The sequence below is a fragment of the Myxocyprinus asiaticus genome, chromosome 16 (genome assembly GCF_019703515.2).
Source record: "Myxocyprinus asiaticus isolate MX2 ecotype Aquarium Trade chromosome 16, UBuf_Myxa_2, whole genome shotgun sequence".
Taxonomy (NCBI): Eukaryota; Metazoa; Chordata; class Actinopteri; order Cypriniformes; family Catostomidae; genus Myxocyprinus; species Myxocyprinus asiaticus.
The window spans coordinates 48513139-48535826 of record NC_059359.1 but is presented as its reverse complement, the minus strand read 5'-3'; the positions used below and the strand labels follow the sequence as shown (position 1 = coordinate 48535826).

Sequence of the window (22688 nt, the reverse complement as noted above, 5' to 3'; positions counted from 1 at the left end):
ATGCGAGTGCGAGAGGTAGCCCACAGTAATAATGAGCTACCACAAGCAAATATTCATTGTGGAAATAAAAAGACTTGTGGCCCGAAAAATTACAAACTTCACCGTTCCCATTGGAGAAAACAAAAAAGGTGGGTTGTAGCACGTCTTTCTCCTCTTTTAGATTAGTAACCTATCAGCAACTCAAAATTTAGAAAATTAATGAAGGCTGATAATATATCACGCTTGCAAATTCCCTATGGATAATGCACAAACATAATATATATTTGTATAATTGTATCCAACTGTATTTGCTGATTTGGATTAAAACATCCCATAAATACTTACCAGTATAAATTGTTCAATCTTTCTATTTTATATTATTTATTTATTTATAAATAAAATTGGTGTGAATTGAATCTTAACTAAAGAAGTTTACAGACATTTAAAGTACATTTATTAAAAGTAAAATAGTAATTAAAATAATGTTGTAAAGAAAATGCATGATAAATTTAAAGAAAAAAAATTAGAAAATGCAATCATTTATTTATTTTCGTTTTGTAGCCTAAGCTCTGTATTTATTTAATTAAGAGAATATTGATTTCATATTTCTGAAGTGCTACACTTTTCTCCTAGTATTTTCTGTTTATTTATTTATTAAAACGTTTTATATAAAATAAAAAGAAGAAAATTTTTTTGACATTTAATAATATATTTACAAAATGTTCATCCAGGCTGAACGGCCCCTCAGTGTAAGACTAGAACTCAAGTCAAGTGAGCTTTATTGTCATTCCGCTATATGAGACATACAAGGGAATGAAATGTCGTGCCTCACAGGACCACTGTGTTACATATGTAATCATATTACACATAGACCTATCTGACTTACATACTTTACATATACTTTACATTGCCTATACTTTATTATTTGCTACTGCACATCTTCACCCTGTGTGCTGAGAATGACACCAAATTATGACACACTTATTATTTAGATTACATGAATATTAATGCGTCTCATAAGCTTCGAAGTGGAAAAAAATAATTAAATGAGCAAATTGTTGCATGACACCAGAACAATCTTGAAGTGCAGAAATGCTCAAATACACCAGCAGTCAGACAGCGCCCACCCTTTCAGTCATAGCGCTCGTTCAAAGAGGGAGCAGTGCTTTCCTGAGGTAATGACAGAAAAACAGCATCTGGAGTTATTCACACTAAGTAATGACAAACCTTGACATGACATGTATTATAATGCGTTTGTTTGACGATTTTTACAGGTTTATTTAAATTCAGGGTTGTTAAAACATTGATAATGATCTTTAATCCTCGTTAATAAATGGTACCCATATGGAAACTTACCATGGATTTACTGTAGTAATATTGTATTAGTAACCACGACTGTAGTAACCATGTTTTTTATTTTTTTTATTTTCAGTAACCAAGGTTTTGATACAATTAACCATGGTTTTACTACAGCATTACTGTAGTACCCATATGATAACTTGGTTTCAGTAATAGTAAGCATGTAATAATATCAATGGCTAATTTTGAGGTTTTACATGAGGCTTATACTAACTAATTTTTTAAGGGTAAATAAAGCAGCCTAATAATTTTCTGTTTAGGCCCATAAATATATATAAAAAAATGTATCCAAAGATTAACAAATTTTATCCAAAGAATTCGTATAAATTCAGTTTAATAGAGGTATCGGTTTTGGTATTGATATTGGCCTAAAAGTGCTTGTATCGGATCAAAAAGAAAATAAGTGGTATCGTCCATCTCTACCGTCATGCCTTCAGAATCCCTCAACAGTGCAGGGGAATAGGCATCTAAAGTCAGTTTGTCAGATTCATCAGCCAATCAGATTGATTGATTTGTTCTTGTGGGTGTGGTCAATGTGAATATGCAGTATTCTAAAATAATTTATGTCCTCATTTGCCCAACATTAATTTAGAGGCTATTTAAACAGTTGTGCATATGAATAACGAATGCAGACTCAAATTGTATGTACTTCATTTATTTTGACAGTGCACAGAGAAAAAAATGCAACAACAGAATTGCAACGAAATTACAAACCTAAATGACTTCAGTGCTCATATTAAACTCTACTTAGACTATCTTAACACCTAATGCCATGAATTACATTTGTTAATTTAATTTAAAGCCAGTTTATGGATAAATAAAAATGGTAAATAATTGAATTATGGGAAACAGGAAGTGTCTCCTTTCTTCCGTGTGCATTGTGTGATTTAGATTAAAATTGAATTGTATGTTTTTTCTTGGGGGCTAATTACATGGATGTGGCTATTGTTGGTCACAGTCATAGCGCCACCAACTGGCAGCAGGAAGTGTGGCACTTACAACAGATTTTGAAAAAGTTCTCTTACATTTACCCAAATTTCTTAAATTGTTTAAACACTGCTGATGGAAAATTTTGTGAAGTTGTAGTCAAACTGGAATGAAGGCATATACAGTATCTATTACTCACTGTATGTTTAGGGTCCAAGTTTTCATTAATGTTGAGTTGTTGCTGAGTCCATCATGCTTTGTTTTCCGAAAGCCACCGAGTGGAAATGGACCCATGGTGCTTGGGCCCGTTATCGCTGCTTGCAGCTATATTTATTGATTAGGATTGGAGTAGCACAATAAACTTCATCTGGGATTTCATTCCATTTGCACTCTTGTAGTATTTGTTTCTGGGGCATCTAGTCACAGTAAAGAAAGCCTAAGATATATATATATATATATATATATATATAATTTATTTGTGATGTGAAATTCTGAAAGGGGTGTGAAAACATATGAGACAAAAGGGGAATGCAAATTTGAACAACAATCTAAATCGAGCAATTCTGTTATGTGGCAACTAAAATAGCCATTTTGCTACTAAATGTTTCAGTTTAGGAGCCAATGGCTCCTTAGTCATTTTTTTAGTCTGGAGCCCTGGTACACTAGTACAATTAACATATGTTCAAGTTAAACTGTTTTATTAATAAAGAATTCAGTGAATTCGTAAACATTTGTTAGTCTCCAGAGTTCTTCATACGTGATAGTTTTTATGTTTTAGATGTTGTCATTATGTTAACTGTAAGGTCAGTGGTGTATCACTTATTATGTTGAGCTTTGATGATAATTAATTTCAGCCAAACAAAGAGTGGATGTGATTTTACTTTTATATTTACTTTACATATTTTTTAAGTATTACACACCAATACAGATATGATTCAGTAGTTCACAAGTTAATGTAATTCTGCAGTGAGGATTGTGTAAACGTGTTTGGCTCGCTGTCCCTGGCGGAGGGATTTGACCCCCCCCCCCCCAATATGGTCAGAAAGAAGTGCAAGTAAACAGTGTGTTGAATGTAAACAGTTGTGAAAGGTTAGTCAGCAGTATTGTGGATGTGTTTGTGTCAGTGATACATGCAGTGAGACGATGCAGCATTACACTGATTTCTGCATGAATGAAGATCAACTTCAGGTACAGCAGTGCTGTAGTGTCATCAGTGAAGGTCAGATGGCCGTCTAGATGAACTACCAGCATCTAAACATCAATAAGGGTGTGCGACCATGTGAACTGTCAATATTATTGATTGGCTAATCCTGCTGTGAAAGACCTACATTGCTGGTCACCAGTACATGCTGTGTTTTGAATGCTTGTCCCGCAGCAGGAGATGCTGGTGTCATGGTGTCCCCATTGGCCTTCCTTTTCAGCTGGGACAGATACTGATTGTCAAAGTCTTTGCTAGTTTTGTGATAAGGTCTGAAAGAGAGTGGCTGGTTTTGTGATGTGACCTGTGAACAAAAGGGGGCCAGCAGAATAAAAGAAAACTGCTTAAATACTATAAAAGCAAAGGAATTTAAGTATATACGTACTATTCATTCCAAAAAAATACTAAGTTAATCAGTTGTACAGTGTTAATCTTGTCAGTGAAATTACTGATGAAAATTTTTGTTAATCTAACTTTTAATTTAAACATACATCTGACAAAAATCACAAGAAAAAAATAATATTGCAAGATATTAACAATACACTGACACTTTTTTTTTTTTTTAAAGAAAAATCCAGAAAGAATGAATTGAAATAGTCCAGTCAAAGTATGTTGTGGATTTCTCCACGTGAGCTGCAAGAGCTGAACACCTGTACTATGAACTTTACTAACGGGTTAATTATGTGACATTAATCAGCTTTATCAACAACATAAACATCATATTACAACGTACATCTGCACAGACAATGAAGCAATGAACAGGTGAACTTGAACTAGTCAGAATGCGTCACTCGCACTGTGAATACACCGTTTCATCAAAAACATGCTAAACTAAATGTGAGGATTTCACTACAGAGTAACTTGTAAAAAGTAGTTTACACATTTTTCAAAATATTTGAATATTTATTGAAGTTTGGTCTGTTACATTGTTTTTTTTCTTTTTCATTTTGCACATTATTGTCAACTAAAATGTTATTTATATTGACTAAAATTATATGCCATTTTAGTCAGAGTAAAATTGGCTAAAATAAATGAAATCTTGCCTAAATTTAAAGGTTATTTGAATGTCAAAAGACAAAAAATCTGAAAACATTGTAAAACACTGTGCTGTTGTGATATTAAATGTGTGCATTTGTTTATGTCTGAACCTGTAAAACACAAAATGAGAACAAATGACAGAATGTGGGGCAATGAGATCTCATTTATCCTTTAAAATGACTTTTAGAACACACAAGTACTTTTATTGGAAAGAAACAGAGACAGTGTAAGGAGCAGATGGACCACTCGAAAGCTGTATGAAAGAACTAATTGCCTTTTTGATATCTGCATCACCTGCTTGTTTACTGCATGTGCATTATCTTGACCAGCCTGAAAAAGAGTTTATTAACATGATTTGAGCTGAAGGAGCAACATTTATGATATTGTTGATTTTATTGCTGATTTTAAATATGTTAATGAAACATAATTTTGACAAACAGAGTAGACATGAGCTGTACTTGTTACTGAAAATATCTGATAGAAGTGTTACCCACAAAGTCATCTGAAATCGTGAATTAAATGGAATTTAAAAAACAAATCGTGCAGCACTATACTTCTGGATCTTTTCTACAATGAGTGAACGTAATCATCATGGAATGGAGATTGTAAATACGTTTTTTTTTTTTTTATTATTAGTGTGTATGTGTGTGTTTGTGCAGTTAGTCAGACAGAGAGAAGCGTTCAGATCTCAGAGGTATCAGCCTGCGGCTGCTGTTCACCAGAACAAAGACATGACTGTTCAGAGGAGACACACACACATACACAACCACACTACACACTGACCCACCAGAGAAAAGTTAAGGCGCCAATATACTTCAAACGAAATCAAAGAAAGAACTGGTGTGACGTCATTTTTAACAAAATTTGGCCAGTTTTTGAGTTTGTTGTGGTAATTTGAAACAGCTTGCCAGCATGAACTCTCAGGATAACTTAGTACTGGCTATTACAGCCATTGGTCCATGTCATCAGTGGGTGTGACCTGGTGCTCCACCTACTTTGACACCAACATATTTTTTAGGTTAATTTGTTAATTCAGTTGAGATCAGTAAACGTAAACACACTGGAACGTAGAGCTGTCACCCTTTTATTCACCCATCTTTGTAGTGGTATCGATGTCTGTCTTTTAGAAATAAGTATATATATAAAAATAACTTTTCAAGATCTTGAATCTTGGTGGATTCATGGTGGATTCTTTTTAGAAAATTCATCATAACAACACAATAACAGATGGTAACCGGTGCACACTATGACCACGTCTCTACACTAGCTGATTTTTCCAATGATTTTCAGGTGTTAGCTTCATTAACATAATCACCAGCCAGGCAGAGGGAGACAGAGCGCCTTATAGCACTTATAGGTGTCAATCACTTGAACGTCATGAATCCCTGCTGAGTTAATGGCTTCAAACACTGAAAAAACACATATGTTTTGTTTGAAAAAATCATTCTGTCACTGACAAGATGACAAGCTGATCGAAATTTTTTTTTAATCACATTCAGCTGCATATCTTCAGAAACACTGATTAAAATCCATAGTTATTCTGTCATTCTGCAGAAAAAATGTAAAAGCTGATGATAAATAAAAATAACCTTGATGGACATTTTACAGTTTCTGTGCATTTTAAAATATAACTGTAGAAGGTTCGTTTTCTGGGCAATGAAGGAGTCAGGAGGCAGCAAAATTTCAACATGAGTATTTTTATTACTCTTCAGTGTCGTTCATAAAACATAAACAAAAAAGCACTCAGTGGCCAAGTAGTCACACACACACAAATGAGTAAAGGCTTCTATCGAGCACACACAGGTACAGTCTCTCTCTGTCACTCTGATGCCACGTGTACCTTTTTATGTCTCCCTCTGCCATCACTACAACAAGAAACAGGTGTTAGAGATAATGACAACCCAGATGACGAGCCTTTACCGCTCTCTCCCGCAGACAGACACACGACCACGCCCCCATCACCACAATAACCTTGCGAAAGCCAACTGAACCATGAAGAAAATGCAACATTGTAACTATTTTAATCGTTTCAGAACAATCAAGCATGCTACAGGTCTGAAATTGCCCCAAATCACTCTATTGCAATTGCAATTTTACTCATGTTGTAATTTTGTCAGAGAGAGATTGTTGCGGTGTCGTTGTCTGTGTCACCCCTGCACCATTTTTAATCGGCAAGTGTGTCATACCTCTGACTGAAGAGAGTGAGATCTCAGCAAAACAGTCTGCATGTGTGACACCCTCAGCCAAAACAAGCTGTTTTTTGTGATTAACATTTGTATTGATTCATATAGACAACAAAGAAAAGCAAAATATATATATACAGAATCAACATTTAACCCCCGCTATTAACCCTCCCCCTCCCAATCCCCAACCCCACCCTGACCCTCAGCAACATCCCTGTGGTCACACAGATTATAGACACACACAAAAAAACAAAAAAAACAAAACAATATATAATAATCACACAGATTTAAAACTAATCTTCTCTCTCCACTGAGCCCTCCAAAAATGCCATATAGCTGCCCCATTTCCCATCAAATGAATCCCAACTCTCCAGCCTTCTACATGACGCTTCCTCGAAAGCTGCCACCCTCCCCATCTCCGTGCACCATTCTTGAAATGAGGGCACTCCAGCTGACTTCCATCCCCTTAAAACAATTTGTCTGCCGATCATGACACTGATTAGAACCCAATTTTTATGTGTTTATCTCCTATATTGATGACCGCCCCATCTCCTAAAATACAGAGTCTGGGGCAAAATTAAATTTGTGTGCCCAATACATCACACATAAAACTCTGAACCTTCAACCAAAATTCTTGGATCTTAACACACCACCAAAAACATGGGTTGTGTCTCCATCATCTGATTGGCATCGCCAGCAGGTGGGTATGTCTTTAAGACCAAGCTAATACAATCTAGAGGGGGTACAATAGAATCGATGAAAAATCTTGAAATGCATAAGGCGCACCCTTGCATCTCTAGATGCAGACTTGACATTTTTTAGAATCCTAGCCCACAGTCCTTCCTCCAATACCAAGTTTAAATCTTTTTCCCATAATCTCTTGACAGAAGTTCCGTCCCCCAGACTCTGAATTAGCAGGGAATAATATACTGATGCCTCATGACCTTTTCCAAAAGCAGTAATCACCTGTCCCAGAGTATTTGCGCTTTAGAGGGGTGTATGCTACTCCCAAAAATAGCACAGATTAGGTGGCGCAGCTGTAAATACCTAAAGAACTGAGATCTGGGAATCCCAAAATGTAGAACCAAATTTTCAAAGGATCTCAACACTCCACTCATATAGGTCACCGAGTGTATTAACCTCCCTCACAATCCAATCTGTCCAGCAGAAAGGGGACTTATTAATACATAATTTAGGGTTCAGCCATATGCTCAAGGCAACATTTAAATAAATGTCAGAATTAAACACTCTGGACACTTTAGTCCATACTGAGTGCAAATGCAAGATAACGTGGTATAACTTTTCCGATTAGTTTGATAGAAAGACTTTGCAATGGCGAAATAGAGGTAAGAACTTCCTGTTCAATCCATAAATATTCGCCAAAATAAGACTTTGCTCCTGAATTTCTTCTAAAACAATAATGACTCGTCCTAATTTATCTTTAATCTGTTTGAGACATTTGAATTGTGGTTGCTTACTGTAAAGAGGAGACGAGAAGCAGTTTTCCTGGTTCAGGTTATAGTTTATTTTCTCTCTCTCTGCAGCACAAAGTTAATCATCACTCACACACCGCTTCACAAAAATAAACTCTCAACGTTTGTAAAGAAACTCCTAGCTTCTTGCTCGGGTCTGTCGTGCCCAGGCTCTCTCTCCCTCCTATTTGCGGTGTGTCTCTATTTATGCCGCTCTCCCCGTGCTCACTGAAATTAGAGACAGGTGTTATACATAATTTAGCTCAGGTGTAAGCGCCCTTACCGCTTTTTCTCTCTCCGGAGAGATGCTTGACCACGCCCCCGCTGCCACATATCCCCACCGCCCGACTCAGGCCGGGGCGACATCCGGCCTGCCTACCACTCCCCCCATTCCTGGAAAGGAAGTCGGCGACAGCCATCTGCGCCCCCGGTCTGTGGACCACCTTGAACTTAAACGGCTGAAGAGCCAGATACCAACGGGTGATTCGGGCGTTAGTATCTTTCATGCGGTGGAGCCACTGGAGTGGGGCGTGATCCGAGCAGAGGGTGAAGGCCCGCCCCAACAGGTAGTATCGGAGAGTGAGGACCGCCCACTTGATGGCGAGACACTCCTTTTCCACGGTGCTGTACTTAGTTTCCCTTAACGAGAGCTTACGGCTAATGTACAGCACCGGGCGCTCCTCCCCTCCCACCACCTGCGAGAGCACAGCCCCCAGCCCCCTGTCTGAAGCATCTGTCTGTAAAACAAAAGGGAGAGAGAAGTCAGGTGAATGTAACAGCGGCCCCCCGCAAAGTGCGGCTTTAACTTGCGTGAACGCCTGTTGACACTGCTCCGTCCACTGGACCGGGTCTGGAGCTCCCTTTTTAGTGAGATCAGTCAGCGGGCTGGTGACGTCCGAATAGTTAGGCACAAACCTCCTATAGTAGCCAGCCAGCCCCAGGAACTGCCTCACCCCCTTTTTGGTCTTGGGTCTTGGGCAGGTCGCAATCGCCGCCGTCTTGTCAATTTGGGGCCGCACCTGCCCGTGGCCCAAGTGGAACCCCAGATACCGTACCTCCACCCGCCCAATCGCACACTTCTTCGGGTTCGCTGTGAGTCCCGCTCGGCGCAGCGATCTCAGAACCGCCCTCAGATGTTGCATATGCCGCTGCCAATCATTGCTATAAATGATGATGTCATCTAAATAGGCAGCGGCGTAAGCTGAATGCGGCCTGAGGATTCGGTCCATGAGACGCTGAAACGTAGCCGGGGCCCCAAACAAACCGAACGGAAGTGTCACAAATTGGTGTAATCCAAACGGTGTGGAGAAGGCGGTTTTCTCACGGGAAATTGGTGTCAAGGGGATCTGCCAATAACCCTTCGTCAAATCCAATGTCGAATAAAAACGAGCAGTGCCCAACCGATCAAGCAACTCATCAACGCGAGGCATTGGATATGCATCAAATTTAGACACCGCGTTGACTTTTCTATAATCCACACAGAATCGCACAGATCCGTCGCTCTTAGGCACTAGAACAACTGGGCTGGACCAATCACTGTGGGATTCTTCTATTACCCCCATATCAAGCATCGCATCCAATTCCTCCCGAACAATTTTCTTTTTGTGTTCGGGTAGTCGATAGGGGCGGCTACGTACCACCACCCCCGGCTCGGTCTCGATGTGGTGATGGATGAGGTTTGTACGTCCCGGTAGAGGGGAAAACACGTCTGCAAACTCCTGTTGCAACCTGGCAACCTCCGCGAGTTGGCTCGGTGAGAGGTGGTCTCCGCAAGTGACCGGGGTGAACTGTTTATGTTTCGAGCTCACCTCCGGTCCGAGCTCCGCCTTCTCGGGAACCACCGTAGCCAACGTCACGGGGACCGCCTCTCTCCACAATTTTAGGAGATTGAGGTGGTATATTTGACGTGCGTCCCCTCTATCGGATCGTTTAACCTCATAATCGAGATCTCCCACTCGTCGTGTGACCTCAAAGGGTCCTTGCCACTTGGCGAGTAATTTAGAGCTCGATGTGGGGAGCAATACAAGCACTTTATCTCCCGGTGTAAATTCCCTTAGCTGAGTTCCCCTGTCATACAGTCGGCGCTGTCGTTCTTGAGCTTGGAGCAAATTCTCCTGTGTTAGTTGCCCCAAGGTGTGGAGTTTTGCTCTAAGATCAAGAACGTACTGAATTTCATTTTTACTGTTCGAAGGTCCTTCCTCCCAGGCTTCTCGCAATACATCAAGCACGCCGCGTGGGCGTCGCCCATACAGCAGCTCGAATGGGGAGAAGCCAGTGGAGGCTTGCGGGACCTCTCGTACTGCAAATAACAGGGGGTCGAGCCATTTATCCCAATTTCTAGCATCGTCGTGCACGAACTTACGAATCATGTTTTTGAGGGTTTTATTAAATCGTTCCACCAGGCCATCCGTTTGAGGATGGTATACACTGGTGCGAATCGATTTAATATTTAATAACTCGTACAGTTCGCGTAGTGTCCGTGACATAAACGTTGTGCCTTGATCGGTGAGGATTTCTTTCGGAATCCCCACCCGGGAGATTATTTTGAAGAGTGCCTCCGCAACACTGCGTGCTGAGATGTTGCGAAGAGGCACTGCTTCCGGATATCGCGTTGCATAGTCCACTAGGACCAATACAAAGCGATGTCCGTGTGCTGACCGTTCTAATGGCCCGACGAGGTCCATTCCAATTCTCTCAAAGGGGACCTCGATCAAAGGGAGAGGGCGCAATGGCGCTTTTGGGGTGGCCGGTGGGTTAACCAGCTGGCATTCTCGGCATGCCGCACACCACCTGCGGACATCGCCGCCAATGCCCGGCCAATAGAAACGGGCTATTAGACGGTTCAGTGTTTTCCTTTCTCCTAGGTGACCTGCCATAGGATTATAATGAGCCGTCTGGAATACCATTTCCCGACGGCTCCTTGGAATCAAAAGTTGGGTTGTATCCTCTTTGGTTCGAGTGTCCTGTGTCACTCGATACAACCGCTCATTTATAATTGCAAAATAGGGATATGAGAGTGCGATGTCAGGCTGGAGTCGTTGACCATCGATAACTCTCACTTGGTCAAAGGCGTGTTTGAGGGTTTCGTCTCGCGACTGCTCCAAAGGGAAATCCCCCTCAGGGAATTCCCTGAGAAGGGGAGGGGCCGCGGCCTCTCCCCCTCTCTCGTCATCATGACGTGGAGCTGTCGAGGACGGCCCCGGCTCCGCCTCCCCTGCCAGAGCATCGCACATCACACATCTCCCTATTCTCACACAGGACCCATCCGCACAAATTCCCTTTAATAAAGCTTTAAAATCAGGCCAATCAGTCCCCAAAATCAGCGGATGGGTGAGGCGGGAGCTAACCGCAGCCTCCACTCTATGCTTTTTACCCCGAAATTTAATTGTCAGGGTCACCACTGGATACTTGTGAATATCCCCGTGTACACACTTCACCTTCACCGTTTTGGATGTGACCAATGCCTCGGGTTGAACCAGGCGTTGGTGGATAGTGGTTTGATTACACCCGGTATCCACCAACGCTTGGTGAGTACCCCCTTGACACTTACCGGTATCCGGTACGCTCCGGCCCGGTCGGGGGCAGCCTGTGGGAGGTCAGAGACCCGCACCACCATCCCCAGCTCCATCAGAGGGCACTGATCTCGGAAGTGGCTCGGGTCTCCGCACCTCCAGCAGGCCGGCCCAGGCGCCACGCCCGCACTTGCGTCGGCGGGCGCCCCCCTGAGGGGGAGAGCGGCGGGGTACTGGAGTAGGGGAAGGTGTCGCCTCCCACACCCGGGAAACTGGTCTCAAGGGCTGGGTTCCTCCTCGTCTGCGTGGGGCAGGAACGGGACCTGGAGAGAAAGCAGACGAGAGAGAGAGAGGGGAGGGGGAAGAAACAGAGGGAGGAGAGAGAAGGTAGGAGGGATCTTCTGTCCTCGGGATCGCCGCCATGTGGTCCTCCGCAAGTCGGATAGCTTCCTCCAACGACGCCGGGCGGTGGCACTGGACCCACTCCGCCGTTCCTTTTGGCAGTCAAACTATGAACTGTTCCAGTACCACCTGGTCGATAATTCCCTGGACGTCGCGATCCCCCGCTAACAGCCATCTTCGGCAGGCGTCACGGAGCCGCTGGGCAAAGGCAAACGGGCGGTCAGAGCTTTCCAACTTCAAGCTCCGGAAGAGTTGACGACTTTCCTCCGGAGTGCGACCAACCCGTTGCAAGATGGCTCTTTTAAGATCTCCGTAGGCCAGGAGGCTCGACGCTGGCAGTTGTTGAGCCGCGAGCTGGGCTTCCCCGGACAGTAGTGGGATCAGTCGGGCTGCCCATTGGCCGAGCGGCCAGCCCCAGATCTCGGCGGTCCGCTCAAACAAATCCAGGAAAGCCTCGGGGTCGTCCGCCGCCCCCATTTTCTGTAATGCTGGCGGGGGTAACGGCGTGGGTGTGTCCGGGGTCGCGGCTGAGGATGCCCCCTGGCTGAGGAGGCTCCGGATCGCCTGCCGGTCCTCGGCTTGAGCATGCATGAGCTCGACAAACCGGCGGTCTTGATCTTGCCGGAGCTCAAGCAGCGTTTGTTGGTGGTTCCGATGTAGGCTGGCGAGGGCTTGGAGGATCTCCGCCAACTGGGAGGACTCTGCGGGACGACCTCCATCCATCTTCTACCCAACTTCAGTTCCCGGGTTTCGGCACCAGTGTAAAGAGGAGACGAGAAGCAGTTTTCCTGGTTCAGGTTATAGTTTATTTTCTCTCTCTCTGCAGCACAAAGTTAATCATCACTCGCACACCGCTTCACAAAAATAAACTCTCAACGTTTGTAAAGAAACTCCTAGCTTCTTGCTCGGGTCTGTCGTGCCCAGGCTCTCTCTCCCTCCTATTTGCGGTGTGTCTCTATTTATGCCGCTCTCCCCGTGCTCACTGAAATTAGAGACAGGTGTTATACATAATTTAGCTCAGGTGTAAGCGCCCTTACCGCTTTTTCTCTCTCCGGAGAGATGCTTGACCACGCCCCCGCTGCCACACTTACTTATCAGTGTAATGACTCCCCTCCTCTTACTTGAGCTAGCACTAAAGAAAACAGGGGCAAAAACTTCCTGTTCAATCCATAAATATTTGCCAAAATAAGACTTTGCTCCTGAATTTCTTCTAAAACAATAATGACTCTTCCTAATTTATCTTTAATATGTTTGAGACATTTGAATTGTGGATGCTTACTTATCAGTGTAATGACTCCCCTGCTCTTACTTGAGCCAGCACTAAAGAAAACATGTCCACCCCATATCTTCCCAAATTTTTCAACTTCCTGTGGGGAAAGATGCATTTCTTGAAGAAACACTATTTCAGATTTCTTACACTTAAGAAGAGAAATAACCTTCCTTCTTTTTATGGGGTGCTCCAACCCATTCACATTCCATGTGGAGAGAGACAATCCACTCATATTAACATTTGACATTTTGACATATGAGGAGATAACAAAATTATAAAGACCACATTCCAACATTAGAGCAACAATCAAACCCTGAAATTCCCCCAGAACCAAACAAACAGAAAAAAGAAAAATGTGCACATTAACCCCACGCACAACAGCACCAACTGGCGTCCATCCCTCTAAACTCAAACCATGTCCATGTATGCCTACGAGAGCCCCTGCAACAACTTTGCCGTCAGAATGCTCAGGTTCAGTGTTTCTATTCAAATTTTGTGAGACAGAATTACACAACAAAAGATAATCTATAAAACAAACTCCAGCCACTAGGCGGAATAAACACAAAGAACGTGTAGATTCATCCACATAACTGTCCTGAAGGTGTGTTCCTCCACAAAACGAACTCCAGCCGCTAGGTGGAACCAGCACAAAAAGAAGAAGAAAAAAAAAGATGCTTATTTTCCTCGGACAGTAAAACGAATGTTCAGTGAGTCGGCCCATTCGACTGCTACATGAGTGCAACGAATTACCTAATCACTCCAATATCCTGCAAGAAATACTCCACAAAACAAACTCCAGCCAATAGGAGGCATAAGCACAAAGAACCTGCAGATTCATCCACAACACTGCCCTGAAGGAGTGTTATTCCACAAAACAAACTCCAGCCGCTAGGCGGAACCAGCACAAAAAGAAACACAAAAGGCGCTCAGTTCCTCGGACAGTCAAGTGAATGTTCAGTGAATCGGTCCACTTGGCTGCAGCGTGAGTACCACAAAATAACTTACATCATTGACTTTATGAAGGACAATGCTTGCAGTGGGCATGTGAATGTTTTACGGCCATCCTTAGCATCTATTCTCAATTTGTTCAGGAACATCAGTGCAAAAGTTCAGGTTAGCAGTTTGATTCAGATTCACTTTCTCAGCGAATCATCCGTCAGTGTGTTCACAACAGAGAGCACAGACATTTAAAAATAGGAGTCCCATGTGTATTTCGGGCTTCTTTTTAATTAAAAGTCCCACACCATTTTATATATATATATATATATATATATATATATATATATATATATATATATATATATATATGAGATCCAGCTTTTGATGCTTATGACAATTGAGGGACTCATACATAACTATTACACAAGGTGCAAACATTCATTGATGCTCAAGAAGGCAACACACTACTATGTACAGTGATTGTTAATTGTCACCATCATTGAGTTTTGTATGCTGAGTGTTGATATTTTGCGTGCCTGATTGACAACTCGTGATAAAAAATTCATAAGCAATAAAACCATCCATATTATAGCCTAGCTTTTCAAACATCCCTTCCTCATTGTTCTTTTAATATGGTACTATTTCTTTACTCTCAAATGCATCATATGGTGGTTTACGCATCATGGGCCGACATAAAGTCAATCACTAAATTGACTATTTTCTCCATGCGTTACAGTTTAATAAATTGTGTTCTTAAACATAATTGCACAAACTGGGAGAAATTTAATCAGAAATAAATAAGATAAGGTCCCATCCAAAGGGAACACTTAACACCATAATGGTGACTTCAAACAAAACACCATTTTTCCATAAAGCAGCGCGATATTCAGATGTCTTTTTTCAAAGTAATTTGTTGTGTTGTGACAGAAAATGATCTAGCCTGTATTGATTTTAAAGTAAAATGTTGAAAGCAGTGTTTTATTGTAAGAAATTACTGTTAAATCTTGACGTGTTGACTCCAATAAAGTTCTTGGAGGTTCTGGTGTACATTGTTTCCTTACCTTACCATTTCATTTTCACATCCTTTAAAATACTTGACATGTTTACTGGAATGATATTTTACTAGATTGACTACCTAAAGCTACTTGTTTCTGTATTTAAAACAAATGTGAGCTTTTGGATGAATTTGTATATTTCATCTTATTAGATTCCATGTCATTACATAATGACAGTAATAATCTGTATGTTATTTTCTGTTTGTCTCAGCCTGCAATGTGACCATTCATAACCGTTGCCGAGACTCACTGGCCAACTGTGCCAAGATGAAGCAGAAGGTAAGAGACCACTGAATGTTATTAAATTATGGAAATGTCTGCTCTTCGAGTGGACTAAAATGATAGGCAGAGGTGTGGTGTAGTAGTTCATAGTGCCTTCCTTTATATATTCTAGAATAGGTATCATTGCAGATGTGCAGGGATCTAGCACTCACTCAGAATCCACTACCACAGTCTGATTAGTGATGACTGTGTGTATGAACTAACAAGTCATTGCATAGTCCATTATAACAGACTGACATCTCAGTGTTGAAGGTCATCTGAATGGATTGTGTGCACACATGGGCTGATAATGCTTCATTCAGCTCCCCACTACTGCTTCAGCGTTTGGGCTTTAGAAACAGGTGAATCTGTGATTCTGTCAATGGATAAATGCATGTCAATTAACACCTGTATTAATTGTAGCAACAGAGGCTGGCGCTGGTCAGGAACACAGCTACTTTGCATAACGTGACCCTCCGCAGCAAAAGTGAGTCTCTCTCTTTCTGTCTCAATACTTGTAATGTTTCCTGATTTTCTCTTCTTCATTAGCAATTCCATGACTAATTCATAACAATAATAAACCTATAAACCAGTCTTCTTGTTAGTCAAAGTTCAGTACATGCTGTAGTGTTCTCTTGTGTTTTAAGCTTTGATAGTAACAGTGCAGTACTGTTTGAACAGGATCTGCTAAATAAACACATATTCTTTTATTCAGTACAGTGTTTTTCTTGATTACTGTTTTTCTTTATCAGATCCAATAAAGAAGGAGCGTCCAAGTTCAGCAATCTACCCATCAGAGACGTTGAGACAGTCCCTTCTCGGCTCTCGTAAAGGACGCTCCACCCTGTCCCTCAACAAGAGCGTGTCCACCAATAACATCGCGGGGTAAACAATATCTCACACTCATTTTAACCTACAATCTGCATGTGGAGTTAATTCATGAATTTGATTACAAGTAAAGAAACTGGCAGTGCACCCTAAAAAAAGTAACCTAAAAAAAAATCATCTAGAACTTATTACTAAATAAACACTAAAAATTAAACATTGTCATATAACAAATATTAGCAGTAATTCATCAACAGTAGATCATCAGCGAACGCTTGTCATAAATGTCCGGGATTCCAGTAAACTGACTTTTTCCCGTTGTCTCTAGGGACACCTCCTATCAAAATCAACACAAATTCAACAATTAATAATGATTATATAAATAAATGTTCAATAATGTCCATGGTTCATATGTGTCTTTTCTATTATGTTATGTCAGATTAATAATCATGCATTAGTCCATAAACAGTGCCAGAGACTTGGCTCCATTACAATACACTTCATGCAAGTATTGACCAGATGAAGGATTTTTATATACATTTCCATTCACCAAATGAATTTTATCATTCACCAGATATGAAGTTGAAGAGGCAATGTGCTGATGGGGCACTTTTCAACAGAGCCCCTTAGAGGACAGAGCGGGATTATTTTTTTCTGAACAGTTTTGCGTGCACTTGCAATAAATTTACCATGTTTTTACTACAGTAACCATATTTTAACCTTGGTATTCGTAGTAAAACCATAGTAATAATACAGGAAAATGGTAATAAAAATCATAATTTGGTGGTTACTTTTCATAGTTACTTCGGTATTACTATAATAAAACCATGGTTTCCGCCCCAAAAAAAAAAAGAGAAAAAATAAACATGGTTAGCCTTCTACATTTATGGTTACTACAATATTACTATAGTAAAACCATGCATGGAACTGTCATGGTCACTACTATAGTATAGCAATGGATTTACTGCAGTAATCATAGTTAAACTATGGTGTTTGTATAGTAAAACCATAATAATCACACAATTATAATTTTATTACCATAGTTTTCATTTTCCTGTATTACTACTATGGTTTCACTACCAAAATCGTGGTTAAAATATGGTTACTGTAGTAACACCATGGTAAATTTATTGCGAGGCAACAACTGTCGAGAAAAAAACTGTCCTTTAAGGGGCTCCTCACTTTGCCGTATGCTCGCATTTTTCTGTTTGTGTCCTCACTTCAAATAACATCACTTGAGGATTATCTGATCAAAATATGCATTAAAGTGAGGATATATACTGGCGGCCAAAAGTTTAGAATAAGTACAGATTTTGCTGTTTCGGAAGGAAATTGGTACTTTAATTCACCAAAGTGGCATTCAGCTGATCACAAGGTATAGTCAGGACATTACTGATGTTAAAAACAGCATTATCACTATTTGAAAAAAGTCATTTTTGATCAAATCTAAACAGCAGCCATCACTCCAACACCTTATCCTTGAGTAATCATGCTAAATTGATCATTTGGTACTAGAAAATCACTTGCCATTATATCAAACACAGTTGAAAGCTATTTGGTTCATTAAATGAGGCTTAACATTGTCTTTGTGTTTGTTTTTGAGTTGCCACAGTATGCAATAGACTGGCGTGTCTTAAGGTCAATATTAGGTCAAAAATGGCAAAAAAGAAACAGCTTTCTCTAGAAACTCATCAGTCAATCATTGTTTTGAGGAATGAAGGCTATACAATTCTTGAAATTGCCAAAAAACAAAGATTTCATACAAAGATGTACACTACAGTGTTCAAAGACAAAGGACAACTGACTCTAACAAGGACAGAGAGAGATGTGGAAGGCCAGATGTACAACTAAACAAGAGGATAAGTACATCAGAGTCTCTAGTTTGAGAAATAGATGCCTCACATGTCCTCAGCTGACAGCTTCATTGAATTCTACCCGCTCAACACCAGTTTCATGTACAACAGTAAAGAGAAGACTCAGGGGTGCAGGCCTTATGGGAAGAATTGCAAAGAAAAAGACACTTTTGAAACAGAAAAACAAAAAGAAAATGTTAGAGTGGGCAAAGAAACACAGACATTGGACAACAGATAATTGGAAAAGAGTGTTATGGATCTTAACCCCATTGAGCTTTTGTGGGATCAGCTAGACTGTAAGGTGCGTGTGAAGTGCCCGACAAGACAGCCACATCTATGGCAAGTGCTACAGGAAGTGTGGGGTGAAATGTCACCTGAGTATCTGGACAAACTGACAGCTAGAATGTCAAGGATCTGTAAAGCTGTCATTACTGCACGTGGAGGATTTGTTGATGAGAACTCTTTGAAGTAATTAAGATGTTCTGAATTTTTTTTTCAAATTGTAATAGTAATTTTTCAGGCTATTTCAGGCAATGTCCTGAATGGTAAAAGTACCAATTTCTTTCCGAAACAGTAAAATCTGTACATTATTCCAAACTTTTGGCTGCCAGTGTAAATATGGATAAATATTAGGCTTGGGATCAATGCCTTTTCACACATCAATAATCAGAAGATTTTCCCAATTTATATATATATCGAGATTTTTTATTTATTTTTTCTCCCCAATTTGGAATGCCCAATTCCCACTACTTACTAGGTCCTCGTGGTGGCGCTGTTACTCACCTCAATCCGGGTGGCAAAGGACAAGTCTCAGTTGCCTCCGCTTCTGAGACAGTCAATCCACACATCTTATCATGTGGTTCACTGTGCATGAAACCACAGAGACTCACAGCATGTGGTCTACGATCCTCTCACAACTTACCACGCACCCCACTGAGAGCGAGAACCACTTAATCGTGACCATGAGGACTCTACCCTCCCTAGCAACTGGGCCAATTTGGTTGCTTAGGAGACCTGGCTGGATTCACTCAGCACACCCTGGATTCGAACTCGCGACTTCAGGGGTGGTAGTCAGCGTCAATACTCGCTGAGCTACCCAGGCCACCGTATATTGTGATTTTTTTGGGATATAAATAGGGCTGCTCATTGCAAAATAGTCTGTCTTTTCAAACATATTTCTCAACACAACTTTGGTAAATTGTGAGCGGCAGGGTAAATAAAAGGGGGTTTCACAATGGACGTGTTAGGCAGATGACATGGCACGTTCTAAAATTCGAAATAATTATTTTCTATGAAGGTAGACATACACAGCGCGGTCTCGCTGTCTCTCGAGGCTGCTAAAAAATCTCCGGCACCATGGAGTGTAACTTGCATAGATTTCAATTAAATTTGACCCAAATCATTATCAAAGGACAAAGATTATTTACTGTATATTGTGTATATGCATCATTCCTACAGCCTAGACAATGTATTTTCAGTTACAAGAATGTCTTTTTGTGGTTTGACAGCATGAATGAAACCTCTACATACAGAAAAATTGCATAATAATTTCTTATCATTCAGTTTGCGCAGTTTACCGTTTCTTACACTAACCTGCAAACTCATTAGTCACTTTCATTCTTGAAGAAGTTTCATGTGTATGAGTCATGTGCAAGGAGCTCTAAATACCTGTCCTATAATGTGATACCTGTGACTTGCAACCTGCTTCAGTAGATGTTATATCATCCCATTGTGGTATCCCAATGCTATTACGCTAGACATTCAAAAGAAGCCCAACTGAGTGAGTTGGAAAGCATGCAAATTAGGCTTTTAATTTTAATGTCAGTTAATGTTAATATATTGATGCCTCGATAAAATAGCATGCCAATTGATATATCGATATTTTATAACATGCCTAATGAATATTGTCAATGAAGACCCACAGAGGCTGCGGTCATATTCTGTAACCCTCCAGTGCCACCCACAGGGAAAAAACTACCAGCAAACTATCAGTGTTAATTTCTGCCGGTAACCAATAATTCCAAAGGTAACTACAGGGACAGATTCATTGGCAAAAGTGATATACTGTATATGTAGACCTCTTTCCACCACATCTCTTCTATTTGCATCTTTTCCCCTTTTCACCAAATAATCTTTTAATTAAATAAATCTAGGATTGTCAAACTATCAAAATAATCATGATTAAATTCATGACATTTCATTGTAGTTCTCGCTTTTTCGCCTCATGTTTAGTGTGAAAGGGCCTCAGATGCATATTTTTCCCACGCTACACACCGTAATTCAGTTTTAACTTGCACTGTTAAAGCAAAGCACTCCCAGTTCACTTGACATAGTTGACATAATTTCAAACATTTTAGCCTGTTACAGTTCTTACAAATCTAATGTAAAGACAGCACTTCTCTAGATCTTCAATGAAGAGCGTGTTATAAAACTGTCAACTACACACACACAAACACAAAAGTATTTCTTTAAGATAATAATATATTTTTTTCAATTCCATGCATTATTATTAGTATGTATAATATTACAATATGATAGTAACAATAAAAATAATATTAAGGAAATGCACATCCAAACCACATGAGTAATACTGGTATTGTTCTATAAGTTGTGACTGAGGTATCGCAACAGTCCTGCCATGGCTTGATGAGAATGTTTACACATAAATATCACATATTGCATATGTCTGAAATGGTGACGTGGTGACCTGTTTGTTTTTCTATTAGAAGTCTGAATGATGATTCTCCTCTGGGACTGCGGCGGATTCTGTCTCACTCCACAGACTCTCTGAACTTCAGAAACAGAGCCATGTCCATGGAGTCCCTCAATGATGAAGGTACAACTCAACTATACATGTAGAAAATAAATGAAGCTTTGCAACAACACTTCTGGGTTCTTCAGGCACTGTGGAAAAGAGCTGTATTATATTAGCGCTTCATTCAAACTAAGCATTCAAAGGGCTGTGTGGGGTTAAAACACCCGATTTCTAAAAGATTGTTGGGGATTTGCATGGCTATAGGACAAACTCAGGATTTCACAGAAACTATGATATTTCACAGACCCTGGTCATCATTATCACCTCTAATATAATAAGACCAAATTGACTTGTGACTGGTGTTGGTAGTTTTGTGTTTGTCTGTGGCATCACACACTGCAAAAAAAAAAAAACATTCTTACTGACATGTTTGTCTCATTATTCTGTAAAAATATCAAAACAGTCTTAAAACAAGAAGCATTTAATGGAGGAGCAACATTTCATAAGACATTTTGTTGTTTTCTGACAAATTTAACAAAAGTCAGTAGCATTTATATAGCATTTCATACTTCGGTATGAAAACAGCCAAATCACGGACATTTAGGGAATCTAGAAATCCGACCAGAGGCTTTATTAAGGTTCGAAAAAGAGGATATGTCCATGAAAAGAGGGTGTATGGTCATCATATGTTCCATTTAAAAATCTTCAGATTTATAGCATTATTTCTGCATTAACAAGTGCCACCTTCTCACGCACTCTGCCGACAACAACTCTGTCTCTACCTCATTCACATACACTCACAGTGTGAAAATGATATATGAACCTCGTAAAGATGATTCATTAAAAAAACAACAAGGAGCTTGGTTTAAATGTTTTTCATCTTTGTTATCTTCCAAAATGATGGACATTATTTGGAATTATCTGTCAATGTTTTAAAAAATAGGCATTAGAGTGAATTAGTTTAATGCAACCTCTGCTTATTACATCTGGTTTGACTCGAAATGTTTCAGCATTGGCAGCTTTTGTGGGGGCTTATTGTTGTGACATTCATTTTACAGTAGTTTTTAAGCAACATGTAGTTGTTATAACACCCTATAACAGCGCATATTCATCCAGAGCCTCCACTGCTCGCAATCACCAGTAACATTAGTCTAGCTGATAACAACAACTAAACGGAAGTGTGGAGCATCCGAGAGGAAGTCTCTAACCATAATGGCACCGCCCATGGAGAAGTCAGGAAAAGGTGGATAACAAGAAAAAACTATTTGCCAATGGAGTAAGAAAAAAAAGCTAATTCTCTGTCCCCAATGGCAATTTTTTTTTTCTTCTCCTGTGTAAGCATAAACCTCACTAAATTTTCATTTTGATCTCTCTGAAAACAAAACGTAATATCTTATGTCATTTTGCTTTTCAAGTAATTGTTTTTTGTTTTAAGGATGTTTAGATTTATTTATTTTTTTACCAGGAAATAAGACAAAAATACTCCCTGATGTTACAAGTGGCTGATTTCACTGTGGTGACAATATAATGACAAATATATGACCATCAGTAATCTAACAGAACCCATTCTCACCACCACCACAGCACGTCTATAGAAAGAAAAAAGGAGGTATGTAGTTTACTGAAAAGATGTTCTTCCACACAATCACTCTCTCTCTCG

The 22688-nt window shown here is 40.3% G+C and overlaps 1 pseudogene; it reads left to right on the top strand.

The window, feature by feature from the left end:
* The window catches only part of LOC127453873 (rho guanine nucleotide exchange factor 2-like), a 93095-nt pseudogene that overhangs the window by 46034 nt on the left and 24373 nt on the right, over positions 1 to 22688 (top strand).